Source organism: Chelonoidis abingdonii, chromosome 2 (assembly GCF_003597395.2).
Source record: "Chelonoidis abingdonii isolate Lonesome George chromosome 2, CheloAbing_2.0, whole genome shotgun sequence".
NCBI classification, from domain to species: domain Eukaryota; kingdom Metazoa; phylum Chordata; order Testudines; family Testudinidae; genus Chelonoidis; species Chelonoidis abingdonii.
The window spans coordinates 296,342,902-296,356,342 of NC_133770.1; the positions used below are offsets into that span (position 1 = coordinate 296,342,902).

General features: G+C 42.0%; 1 protein-coding gene across 1 annotated transcript in view; it reads right to left on the minus strand.

Moving 5' to 3' along the window:
• The window catches only part of TSNARE1 (t-SNARE domain containing 1), a 691,098-nt gene extending 678,047 nt beyond the window's left edge, over positions 1 to 13,051 (minus strand). The window contains exon 1 of the mRNA XM_075063289.1: positions 13,023 to 13,051. The gene's annotated coding sequence lies outside the window, so the exon portion shown is untranslated. The remainder of the gene's footprint in view (positions 1 to 13,022) is intronic.
• Between the last annotated feature and the right edge of the window lie 390 nt (positions 13,052 to 13,441).

The following is a 13,441-nucleotide window of genomic DNA, read 5'->3' on the forward strand; positions in this document are numbered from 1 at the left end:
CTTCTTTCTTTGTTTTCTTCTTATTTATGTGGCTATAGAACCTTTTACTATTGGTTTTAATTCCCTTTGCAAGGTTCAACTCTACACGGCTTCTAGCCTTCCTCACTTTATCCCTACATGTCCTGACCTCACTACATACTTCTGTATGTAAACAAACTCCGAGTCTGAATTCTAAAGTATCAGAACTCCAGAACAGGACTTATATGTAAGTTTTCCCTAACTTAATGTTCTAGGGTTGCCTAACGGATTTTTAAGATCTTTGTAGTAGGGGCCATGCCTCTTGCCATATACAGGTCTACTTAGCGTGGGGAATGAGCGTAAAACAAAATGAAAACGTTACACAATAAAGAGCACAAAACACTTTACAGCTAAGTAATTTGCACTTTTATTGAGAATTTATAAAGATAGTATGACAAAAAATACCCACATAAGCCATCATAAGCATTTGCTCAACAAGCACTAAAACAACGACATTTCATATCAACATATTTTTTTAAGACTATACAACTCTGCAATGCAACAAATGTTGCATTTTAGGGCACATCTACACTTAAATCACTGCACTGGTGCCACTCCAGCACTTTAATGAAGATGCTCTAAGCCAGCAGGAGAGAGCTCTCCCGTTGGCTTAGTAAATCCACCTCCCCAAGAAGCAGTAGCCATGTTGGCGGGAGAAACTTTCCCCTCCACACAGCACTGTCTACACAAGGTTAGGTCGATATAACTACTTTGCTCAGGGATGGAAGTGCTGGAACTGGGGGTGGGGGAATGTTTCCATTATATACAAGACAATGGCTATCAGCGCACTCACTACAAAAATTGTTCCAGCTCCCCTGCTCAGGGGTGGGGATCTGTCACACTCCTGAGAGATGTAGTTATACTGACACACGTCTGTAGTGTAGACCATACCTTAGGGCTGGTCTTCACTATGGGGAGATCAACGCGGCTGAAATTGATCCAGGGGGGTCAATTTAGCGGGTCTAGTGAAAACCTGCTAAATCAACGGCAGAGCCCTCTCCGGTCGACCCCAGGACTCCAGATCTGTGAGAAGAATAAAGGTAAGTTGACCAGAGAGCGTCTCCCGTCGACGCAGCACACTGAAGATACTACGGTATCTATGTCAACTCCAGCTATGTTATTCACGTAGCTGGAGTAGCGTAACTTATGTTGACTTACCCCGGTAGTGAAGACAAGCACTTAGTTTCATACCCTGGCCAATAGGAAGTTGGAATAAACACTGTAGTTTTATTTTGCACCCATCCCTCCCAGACTTAACCAGACAATTCATTTTCTAGTTGCATTGGAGCTGTCATATTGGATCAGAGTAGTGATTCATATTAACATCCTATATCTGACAATTGCCAGTTCTAGATGCTTCAGTGGAAGGTGCAAGAATCCCTGGAGGAACAAGTTATGCAGTAACCTGTGTATAGGAAAAGTTTCTTCCTAACCGCCATCATTTTATGCTCAGGTCTTGAAGCATGAAAGTTTATCTCCTTCCCAGCAATCTTTTGATCAAATAGCACAGCAAGTGAGCAGTCAACACTAATAGCTACTGAGGATAAGCCCACTACAACCAAAGTACAGTGGATTTCAAAATGTGCTCCTTTATCAATTCAGACCCCAAGCCTGCAAAACAAAGTTACAGATATGTGTAAATAAACACTCCAACTTTCTCAGCCTGTCTTTGACTTGGCAATTTTATTGCCAATAAAATATTTGTTACGAGCTGGCGGGCTGGAAATCAGAGTGAATTTACACAGGATGATTTTTTAAAAAAAAAATCAGCTCTCTCTCTTTAACTGAACAGTCCTATAAAGTATAGGAAATCTAGACCCAACAGCATCCTACCAGATCACAAGAAATAGAGGATGAAATTTACCCAGTTAGTTTTACTATACAAGAAATGGACAAGAGAAATGCAAACAAGGGACACCCACTCTCCCACTCTGCAAGAAGTATAAGTAAATCAGATGTACTGGTATTTAATTCTTTATACTTTTATAATCTTAGGTGTTATTAGCAATACAGGTAAAGGAAACTGTTAAGTGTGGTTCTTATATTGATCTCCTTAGCAGAAGTAGAATGCCAGTTAAAAATGCAAAGCAATGTTTTTAAAATGCCAAAATAACTGATCATTTGGTGGAAATAGCTGGTTGTTCGTTAGAGCTATTGTGTTTGGGTGTCTTATTACATAATGATTAGGGGATAAAACGTGGGGAAGCAATGTGGCCTAATGGACAGAGCACCAGATTGGGATTCAGGACACCTGCAACTCGCAGCTCTGCCACTGACCTAATCCAAGTCATTTCATTGCCCTATGCCTCAATTTCCCCATGTGTAAAATAGGGATAATGATATTGACCTCCTTTGCAATACTCTGAGATCTAAGAGCTGGCTATCATCATCATGTAGCCACTGCAAAATCGTCAATTTCTAATCTTCAAATCCATGCCAGCAACCACTGACTATTCTGCTTGCCAATGTCAAGATAAATAGCTAACCATTTTAAACATTTATTTTCTATTTTCGTATATTAAAAAGAAAACATTCAACAAGAGAAAACAGGTAGCATAACATGCTAAGTTCCCTGTAAGCTGTGTGTCTGCGTGCCCTCGCAGGCAGGCAGAGACACCCCTCCCCCAGCCCAGCCCAACCCCGTTGGAACTGCCGTGCCCATGGGGAGGAGCGCCTCCCCCACCCCAGCCCAGTCCAGCCCCACCAGAGCTGCTGGGGAGAGGAGCCCCTCCCCTGGCCTGGCCGAGGCCAGCCCCACCAGAGCTGCTGGGGAGAGGAGCCCCTCCTCCGGCACAGCTCAGCCCCACCAGAACTGCCGCGGCCAGGGAAAGGACTAGGGGGAGTCCTCGCTCCCCACTGCAGCCCCAGGGCAGCCTGTACCCCAAATCCTTCTTCCCTAGCCCCATCCCAGATCCCTCACCCCTAGCTGGAGCCCTCACCCCCAAACCTCAAACCCCTGCCACAGCCCTGAGCCTCCTCCCGCACCCCAAACCCATCATCCCCAGCCCCACCCTAGAGCCTGCACCCCAACGCTCTGCCTCAGCCCTGAGCCCCCTCCTTCTCCCCGAACCTCTCATCCTCGGCCCCACCGCAGAGCCCTCACTCTCTGCACCCAACCCTCTAGCCTAAGCCTGAGCCACCCTCAACACGCACCCCAATCCCCTTACATCTACAGCCCCACCCAGAAGCCTGCAGCCCTATCCAGTGTCCTGCCCTCCCCGGCATCCCAACAGAAACGCCGCTGCTCATAGCCTTGAGTACCTTCACTCCCACATTCGAACCCCAGTCAGACCACATTCCCTAAACCGAGTGAACCTGCCCCATAGGCGTGCCATGCAGAGGGTCGCCTGCTGCGGTCTCGCAGTGCCCTCCCACCCCGAAGCCCACGGAATCCAGCCGGACCTCCGCAGCGAGCCATGTCGTGCCGAAGGCAACGCCGTGCGAATCCCCCTCAGCCCTCCCGGGCGACCGTCCAAGCACACCCCCCCGGCAGTCATTGCCGCCCCACAAGCACCCCTGTACGTGATGGGGCCGTGGAGCGCCCTAGATCACAAGTTGAACGGGACATTAGCCACACATGAATGTCAAAGTTCCCAAGAGCCTAAGTTAGGCTCCTGCCTTCAATCGTAGGCTTAGATTGGTGCGTGCAACTAGATGAACGTATCCCCTGGCAAGGATGGAGGATCTTATTTAGTTTGCGGCAAAAACTCTTTGAACACCACATGATGGCTAGAATGCTGCACAATATGCTCTTACATATAAGCTGAAAACCCCGAATCCTCTATAAAATTAAATCTAGAGGGCACGTTAGTCTCCTGCTGCCTGGGCGTGGGCCTTGGTGCTACCCAATGTCCAGTTAATTTCCTTTTAGTAAATCGGCGTGATCCAGTAAATCTCCGAAGATTTTATATGGGGGCTTTGTTATTTTGGTTTCTCCAGTTCGATATAGTGCCCCCTTTTACATGGACTCCCCATGCTCGCATTAACCATGACAATGTTATTCTTACACTTGCATTATATGCGCTCCATCCTTTAAATTGAGTCTCTCCCCACGTTTGAGATATCGCCATCCGCTTCTCTGGCTGCCCAGGCACCCTCAATCTCGATTTCGGCTGAACTCATTGTTTAAAATCAGAGCTTCAGGCAATTAAAGTTTTTTTTAATTAAAGAGATGACACGAAAGCTTAAGAGATAGGTAGCGCAATGGCACTTCAAATGTGGCACACTGCAACTTGAGTGTTGAAGTTCACTCAAAGCCCAACAGAAATTTTTTCATTCATTTCTTTTTACACATCTCAGTTATAAAGTGTTGCGATAGAAATTCCTTCACAATACTCTGGCTCAACCTTTCCCCTCAGATTGGCATGAGAAACCAGAGTTTTGCATAGTGTATTTCAGCTAGGTTCACTCCCGAAGCTTAAAGTGAAAAGTGTCGATAAGTGCACGTGAGTTGGAGGAAAAAGATTTTTAAAGACAATACATAAAAAGATTATTATAGTTTTTGCTATTTGGTAATCTATCCATAGCTTATCAATGGATTTTAGTATCAATGGCAGGAGGTTGACACTTTAACAATGTTTTGCACACGATCATCAAGTGAGGGGGGTGCAAGTGCTTTGGAGGAATAGGCATTAAAAGTCAATAATAGATGCTGGAAAAAATCACTGCAGTAATGGTTATATGAAGGAATGAATTCATATTTCAAAAGGAACAAGTAAGGTATCGCTTCCTAGACAGCGATAGTAATCAGTTCCACACCATTACAAACTCGGTACGCAGATACTGCCTTTAAGGAAGGAGGTGACTGCATGAAAGATCTGGGGGTAGAAGCAGCTATAAATACGACACGTCAACCAGTAAGTCCATCTCAATCTGTGAAATATGCCTCAATAATAAGCAACAGCATCATTCTGGGAATAGATATCTCTACCGCATGAGAAGTGGTTGTAACAAAGACCACAAGAAATAGTTAATTCTTCCGCTCCTCTTCTCTCCTCATACCGCCCTGATTTAGGTCCTCAACTTGGATGCGTTGGTCCAAGTTCTTTTGAGGGTAGCCACACTTTCAGGATGTAACGATTTCGCACAAATAATCATTCGGCTAGAAAAGTCCAGAGAAAGAGCTCAACAAAAATGATTTAATAAAAGTTGTATAGAAAAAAGCAATGACTCCTAAGGATGGGAAGACTGGATAAAAATGATTGATAGGGGTTTCTTTAATCTGGAGAAGTGTTGAGAAGGGGTGGGGCAGAGCACGCGACACAATGATTAGTTTTTTCAAAGTTACTCTATAAAAAAGGTCTCGTTACAAAGGAGGGCAGTGAGTAAAAATTGTTCGTTCTTAACCTCTGAGGATTGGACAAAAAGCAACGGGCTTAAATTGCTGCAAGGGCAATTTAGGTTGGACATCAGGAAAAACTTCCTAACTGTCAGGATGGTTAAGCACTGGAATAAATTGCCTAGGGAGGTTGTGGAATCTCCATCATTGGAGATTTTTAAGAGCAGGTTAGATAAACACCTGTCAGGGATGGTCTAGATAATACTTAGTCCTGCCATGAATGCAGGAGACTGGACTAGATGACCTCTCAAGGTCCCTTCCAGTCCTACAATTCTGTGTTTTTATGACAGACGCAGGGAAACCAAAATATGATCTTTATCTTGAGAGCACTTTTTTAACATTTGCAAAAGAGTCAACAATTCAAAATGCCATGTTATTTTAGCTACCTATTTTAAATAATAGGGGGAGTGGTGGCTATGATCATTTAAAGCCTGTCTAACTTTTCTTTATAAGAATAAGTTAACCCATTAAAAAAAAAGAGAGAGAGACCAAAAAAACCCTCCCCTCTGTTTTTCTTAAAACTTGTTTATGTAATTGTTAAACCGGTTAAGGGGTTAATCATTTAATGTAAAACGTCCCAATATATTGTATGCATATGTGTGTGTGCGTGCGTATGTGTCAAGTAACTTACGTAAGCTTTAAGTAAAAGTTAAAAAAAAGTAAAGTTGATCAGTAATAACTCAAATTAATTAAGTAGTTAATAATAAATAAAATAAATAAATGCTACAAAACGGTCTAAGCATAGCTGTAAATACAAGTCCAACTTTCACCTAAGCAGAGTGTTAAAATACCAAAAAACTAAATTAAATAATAATGTAAAAATGGTTAATTAAAAGGTATTTTAAAAAAAAAAAAACCTTTACCAAAAGGTACCAAAAACTTTGTTCCCCTCACGGGTCATAAAAACCTTGTAGCATGCCTTTTTCCTATTCTATGTATTTCACCAAGCCAATAGTTTCTGTGCTTTAACTTGTAATGTCAAAAAAATCCTCAGCAGCAAAATCATTAAGACTTTTCTAGCAGTCGCTAGAAAGAAAAAGTGCTTTTGTATTCTGTGCTAAATAAAAAAAAGTAAGCAAAGCAAACTACTTCTAACTCAAGTTTAGTTAATTAATAACTAAATAACAACAAATAATTAAAATTAAAAATCCCTAAACATTTAATCGTATATAAAAAGTCCTCCAGCAACAGTTCTAGAGGCGAAAAAAGTAAGCCAAATACTTTCATCTTAAAAAATAAGCAAATTAAATGTTGTAAAAATAAAAAATCCTTTTAAATTAAAAAAAGGTTATGTCCAGTATGTCTAATGTGCATGTACAAAGTAAAAAAAACCTTTACTACTCCTAACCTGTAAGTGGTAAAAGCAAGCAAGGTAATGACTTTAAAACAAGTTCAAGCATCTACATACCTTCTTAATCTAACTAGTCGGTTGTGTATTATTCCATAAATAAGTATCAGGTTAGTTGCAACTCTAAACTTCCCCTATTAAAAAAAAAAGCCGGCAACATATAATCTTTCTGCTTTATGCAGAAATCATTACTATAAAAAAAAGTGGTAAAGCTTCCTCAACATGTAGCAAACTTTGCTACCCGCAAAATACATTGTGCTTATCATTACTAATTCCATCAATGTAAAATGCAAAATTAATCTAAGTACAATTGTGTCCTCATATTTCCTAAAAAATATTAGCTCCTCCTCTAACTCTTTTTTCCCAACCATTTCTGTTTTAATCTAGAATCTGAAGATTCAAAAAAAGCAGGTTCCTAACTTAATAATCACATAAACAAAGCAAAAAGTAATGGTCTCAAGTTGCAGAGAAAAAGATTAGGAAATATTAAAAAAAGCTTTTTCACTAAAAGGGCAGTGAAGCACTAAAATGGGCTCCCTAAAAAGGTGGTAAAATTTCCTTCCTTAAAGGTTTCTAAGGTCAGGCTTAACAAAGCTCTGGCTAAAATAATTTAGTTAATTATTAGTAATATTTTTTTTCTTTGTGGTACCACACTATTTCAACAGGAAAATTAAAATCTAACCACCATGGTGTCTTTCCTTCTTTGACACCTGGGGTGATTCAATCCTTACAAAAATCAGTGAAAAATATAGGTATGTTTGTCTCGATAAACAATTTATGTAAAACTAACTCAAATATATTTATTATTAGCTTTAATTTAAAATTTGTCAGGCAACCTGGCCAGTTGTTTAGCAAAAACCCAAATTACAATTCAAGCGTTCCTTAAACAAACCATCTTCCTATTAGTGTAACATTAATAGTTATATTATAGCTGTAGTGCTTTATAATGTCATATATTTTGCTTGGTTCTCATAATATAACTAACGTAACCTGGTATTAAACCATCAGTTATTACCCCAACAAAGTGTGTGTGTGGGGGGGGTAATACAGCTCGTAAAAGTAATCCTGTTATTATTTAGCTATTTGTTATTTGTAAATTTGCCCCTGTAAAATATTTTGTTTAAAAATAGTAAAAAAAAATTTAATTGCTAAATTAGTAAATGTTCTAACATCAAATCTCACTATGCTGTACCAAAAAAAAAAGTCTTTACAAGTGCTCAGCAATAAAACAAAACCCTCAATAAGAACCCAAATCCATCTTACAGCACTATGCTGACAGCATTGTTCCTCCTCTGCCGGAGTCTTAGGCCACGTCTAGACTACGCGCCGGATCGGCGCGTTAAAATCGATTGCTCTGGGATCGAAATATCGCGTCTGGTCTGGACGCGATATCTCGATCCCAGAGCGTGCTTAGATCGATTTCGGAACTCCAGCTAGACGACCGGACTTCTGGATTCGACACAGCGAGCCGCGCGGATCGATCCCACGTGGTGAAGACGGGTGAGTAAATCGATTTTAGATATTCGATTTCAGCTACGCTATTCTCATAGCTGAAATTGCGTATCTAAAATCGATTTAATCTCGTAGTGTAGACCTGGCCTTAAGGTCCTAACAGTTTGTTCAAAAAGGCAAACTCACAAGCTCCAGTGTTTGTACCATGTAAAACAAACAAACAAACAAACATTTGTTGTAAACCTTCAAATAATAAACTCTTAATGCTAAAGTAAACACGGGCTAAAAAATATAAAAACACTCTTTGGTACATTGGTGCCTTCCTTAAAGCCATATAATTTCATCCCCAGTATGTCAAACTTAAAAAAAAATTAATATAAAAATACTTTTGTTGCTCTGGTGCAAAAACATTCTTTGGTACATTGGTACCATAGTCAAAACTAACAGTATTAAGCTTATTGCCTAAAATAATATCATCAGTGTGTGTGTATATATATGTCTTAAAATATAATATGTATAAAAACTAAACATATGGTAAAAGGGTATACCAAGTAAAGGTGTAACCCTCAGCTAACACGTCACCTGTAGTAACCTAAAAAAACCCATCCTCTCATCAATAACTTCAGGATAAAAGGTGGCTACATTTATATCAAAAATATCATAAAAACCGTATGTCAAATATCAATTTATGCATACAGTATACATATATAGCATAATTATGGATTTTAAAAAGCCGTACATTTAATTTAAAATATGTAGTTGCAATTTAGTGGTATTAAAGCTGGTTTTAAATATAAAACAAACAAAGTCACTTGGTCTAATCCTTATTAAAAAATGACACTGCTTTCTACAAAGGGCAGCTCAAATACGGGGTGTGTGACACTACACCCTAATTAAAACTCTTAGTTAACTAAAACGGCTTTATGATACCTCCTAACTGGGTCCAATCCAGATAAGAATGTATTTGGTCACTTGGCAGCTCGACGCACCAGGTCGCCTCAAAAATAACATCTACTACTATCACAGCAATGTGCCTCCTCTGGTAGCATTCCTCCCAACGTCAGAAGTTTCACTAATGGCTTGGTGTTCTAACAAAAAAATCAGTACATCAAAGTAACGTTCAAGGCAAACAGTGCGGTGTAGCCAAAAAAAAGAAGGTAACAACAAAATCCGTCTTCACCTTCACCATTGGTAACCTGCCTGGTTAACCAAGTATATAAAGGGTAACAGTTATCAAAAGTGGCAAGTATGATAATAACCAAATATCAAATTATTTTTATGGTCAATTAAGTGTAAGGTCACATTAAATGTTGTGGGTATAAATGCCTGTGGGATGTAACGTCTTAACTGAGCAAATAGTGCTTCCATCAGTCATCTTGTGTATAAAAGGCACAGGCTTTAAACATATAGTAAGGCCCTAATTTAGGTGATAGGGTTCACTGGCAATTCACCCTATCAAGAGGGCGCCTGTAGCCCAGTGAGCCAGCTTACGTGTATTATATGTATTGCTTTCTTATTTTGCTTTATTGTGTTTAGTAGTAATGGAAGGAACCTACAGGTTTTTATCCGTAAAATTTGGCTTTAGTAAATAGTGCAAGGCTTAAGGCCTAGAACCTTTGGTATAAATATACTTGAGTAACTCGTAAGTTATAGGAAACTAAAAGTAGCAAGCAAAAGGGGGAATTTTGTCCAAAATACTAACATTAGCCCCTCACACAGCTAACCCCAGCACAAAACATAGCTAACACCAACATCCAAGAAGTTCCGAACAGGACCTCTAACTGCAAAGTCGGCATAACAGCAAATTAACGTGTATGCTAATAGGGTAACATCATACATATTCTAATCTATACAAAACAAACTCCTTAAAGGGAGGTAATACAAATGAGGACTTTTATTGTACACCTCTACCCCGATATAACGCTACCATATGAAATATCTCAGTGATGACTTCAGGGGGCGTTTGCCTACATAGGGACAGCAATGCTGGATGCTATATAGATGCTAAGACGGATCTATCATCCTCCATTCAGCCTCTGACTTCAACAGCCCATAACCTGGGTTAAAGTTTTCACTAGTATTTATTAACGGGCTCTGTAACAGTGATACTGCCCACTGTTTAGAATGCTGATTCCAGAGTAGACACCCTCCTGTAAAACAGGGCCCCAATCCTGCATGGACACACCTTTACACTAACACACAGAATCATAGAATATCGGGGTTTGAAGAGACCTCAGGAGGTCATCTAGTCCAACCCGCTGCTCAAAGCAGGACCAATCCCCAACTAAATCATCCCAGCCAGGGATTTGTCAAGCTGGGCCTTAAAAACCTCTAAAGAAGGCGATTCCACCACCTCCCTAGGCAACCCATGCCAGTGCTTCACCACCCTCCTAGTGAAAAAGTTTTTCCTAATATCCAACCTAAACCTCCCGCACTGCAATCTGAGACCATCACTCCTTGTTCTGTCATCTCATACCACTGAGAACAGTCTGGATCCATCCCCTTTGGAACCCCCTTTCAGGTAGTTGAAAGCAGATATCAAATCCCACCTCATTCTTCTCTTCTGCAGACTAAACAATCCCAGTTCCCTCAGCCTCTCCTCATAAGTCATGTGCTCCAACCCCCTAATCATTTTTGTTGCCCACATAGCTTCACTTAAGTCAGTAGCATCTGCCTAAACACAGAGTCTGTCCAGGGACAGTAGCTTGCAGACTCAGAGCTCAAGATTGTACATAATATTTATACAGCACCCAAAAATTTGCTACACACTTTGCAGAGCCAATAAGAAGAAATATGTCCTACAATCTCATTTCACACATGATGGAGTGAAGAGTGTAACATCAACGGTTGCAGGGTTACAGCAGTGCTAAGATCACCTGGTTCCAGTTATGCTGGGCACAAGTCTCCCTGCTTCCATTAAAGCCACATTTTGGTCTTATTTGCATTAACTCATTGCTTGTAGGTGGCGTGGAAGAACTGAGTTTTGGGGAGGGAATGATGAGAGACATTTATTGCTTGGTTAGCAGGCACAGGGAAGGCTTTCTGCATGTAGGTGTCATCACTGAAGAAGTCAGAGCCAAGAGTGGGAGATGAAAACAAAGAGGACATTAAGGCAGGAGTCAGTGACTGAGCAGAGGAGAAATGCTACAAGATGAAAAGTCAGAGATGTAGGCTGGGGCTGAGTCATCACTAATTAACCCAATAAAAAGCTCAAGAGGTATAATATGCCACTCAATACCTTACTGCCCTCATGACTAAGAAAAATACCAGCTTAATTAAAAGGGTCACTACCAGGGTAAATATATTTTTAGAGGATGAGTCTTACCCTTGTCACCACTAGCTGAAATGGTGGCGGGGGGAAGACACTTAAAATAGGTTGCTTTTCAACATTTGTCTTGACCACACAAACATATCCATCCATACTTAACATTACACATGCAAGTAGTGACATATTCACATACTTGAAGTTAAGCACGTGCAAATACTGGGTTGCAAACACTGTAGGAGACTATTTGAAATTCCAACAAGTGGTTTTCAGGTGATGTTCTTTGTCTTAATTGTGAAAACATTTTTATTGTTTTAGAAAATATTTTTGATATATTTCATAAACCAAGACACAGGTTGGACCTATATTTCCTGACAGTGCCCCTTTAAATGTTTGATTCTGGTTGATATTTATACTATGAATCTAGTTTTAGGTGCATTTAGACATTCTGAAATTTAAAAATATAGATACAGAAAAATGCTGCTCTATGATCACTCAAGGGCTGTGTAGAAACTGATGCTTTCTAAATCTGAAAAAAGTTTAAGAAGTTTTACTTGCTTTACTGGATTTTGATAGAGGTGTTGCTAGTAACACCTTCCTAGAGGCAATAAATGCCATTTTAAAAACATGCAATGTAATACCACGGAGTAGTCACCAGGAAAACAATCACTCTATTATATCCATGAGTGACGTAAGTGAGCAAAACCTTTTATTTAACAATGGTCAGAACTGACTATCATCCAAAGTTTCTATATCAGAGAGATGTTATGCATTATCCAAGTTTCATTGCATTAAAAAAGCCTTAGCTTCACAGTGACATTTCCAGCTAGAGGGGAAAATCTGCTTAGGTGTACTGTCAAATGTTTCCCCCAAGACATTTGAAAATCAAATCCTGTGGTTGCTATGCATGAAACGCTCTGATATGGCATGACATAGGGGAAGGGGAGTTCAGGTAACTGCCACTGTGCAAGATATACATTCTCTGCAGACGCATCCTAGAAGTTCAGAGGAGAGCTTCGCTGTGACACCTGCAGACAGTTCTCTGGAGGGAGCACTCCAAGAGGAGACAGGGTAAAATTGACACCTATGCACCCCCCACTCCCTGGTGAGATGGGAGAGCTCAAACAGCTGGTATTCTTTCACACACCCTCAGTGAAATGCCTCAGGAGGAGTCACATGAATGGGTCTACAAAGGTCAGGCTGGTGAGCCAACTCCCCTCTGCATGTCTCTTCCCTCTCACGGTAGGGGGACCAACAGGTGGAGATGAAGGGAAGCCACTAGATCCCAGACTCTCCTACTGGACAGATGCTCCAGAGGGAGCTCAGGTCCCTGACACATTCACCCTCCTTGTCTGCAGAAGGCTCCCTAGAGAGAGGCCAGGCTCAGGTACTGGAGAAATACAGATACCCTTAAAAGCGAGGAGTTCTGCTGCAAAAGGAGAGAATGACAATCCATGCCCCTGATGCACACACCCTCCTCCTCTTTGCATGGGCTCCCTCGGTCCTCCAACTACGCATCCCTTCTCTCCGCGGGGGGACCCCCAAGATCCCGACCCCCCCTTCTCTCCCGGGAGGGAGCTTCCCTCAGGATCCCGACCCACCTCCCCCTTCTCTCCGCGGGGGGACCCCCAGGATCCCGACCCCCCTTTCTCTCCCGGGGGGGAGCTTCCCTCAGGATCCCGACCCACCTCCCCCTTCTCTCCCGGGGGGAGCTTCCCTCAGGATCCCGACCCCCTCCCCCTTCTCTCCCGGGGGGACCCCCAGGATCCCGACCCCCCTCCCCCTTCTCTCCGCGGGGGGACCCCCAGGATCCCGACCCCCCTCCCCCTTCTCTCCGCGGGGGGACGCCCAGGATCCCGACCCCCCTCCCCGTTCTCTCCGCGGGGGGACCCCCAGGATCCCAACCCCCCTCCTCGTTCTCTCCGCGGGGGGACCCCCAGGATCCCTTCTCTCCGCGGGGGGACCCCCAGGATCCCGACCCCCCCTTCTCTCCCGGGAGGGAGCTTCCCTCAGGATCCCG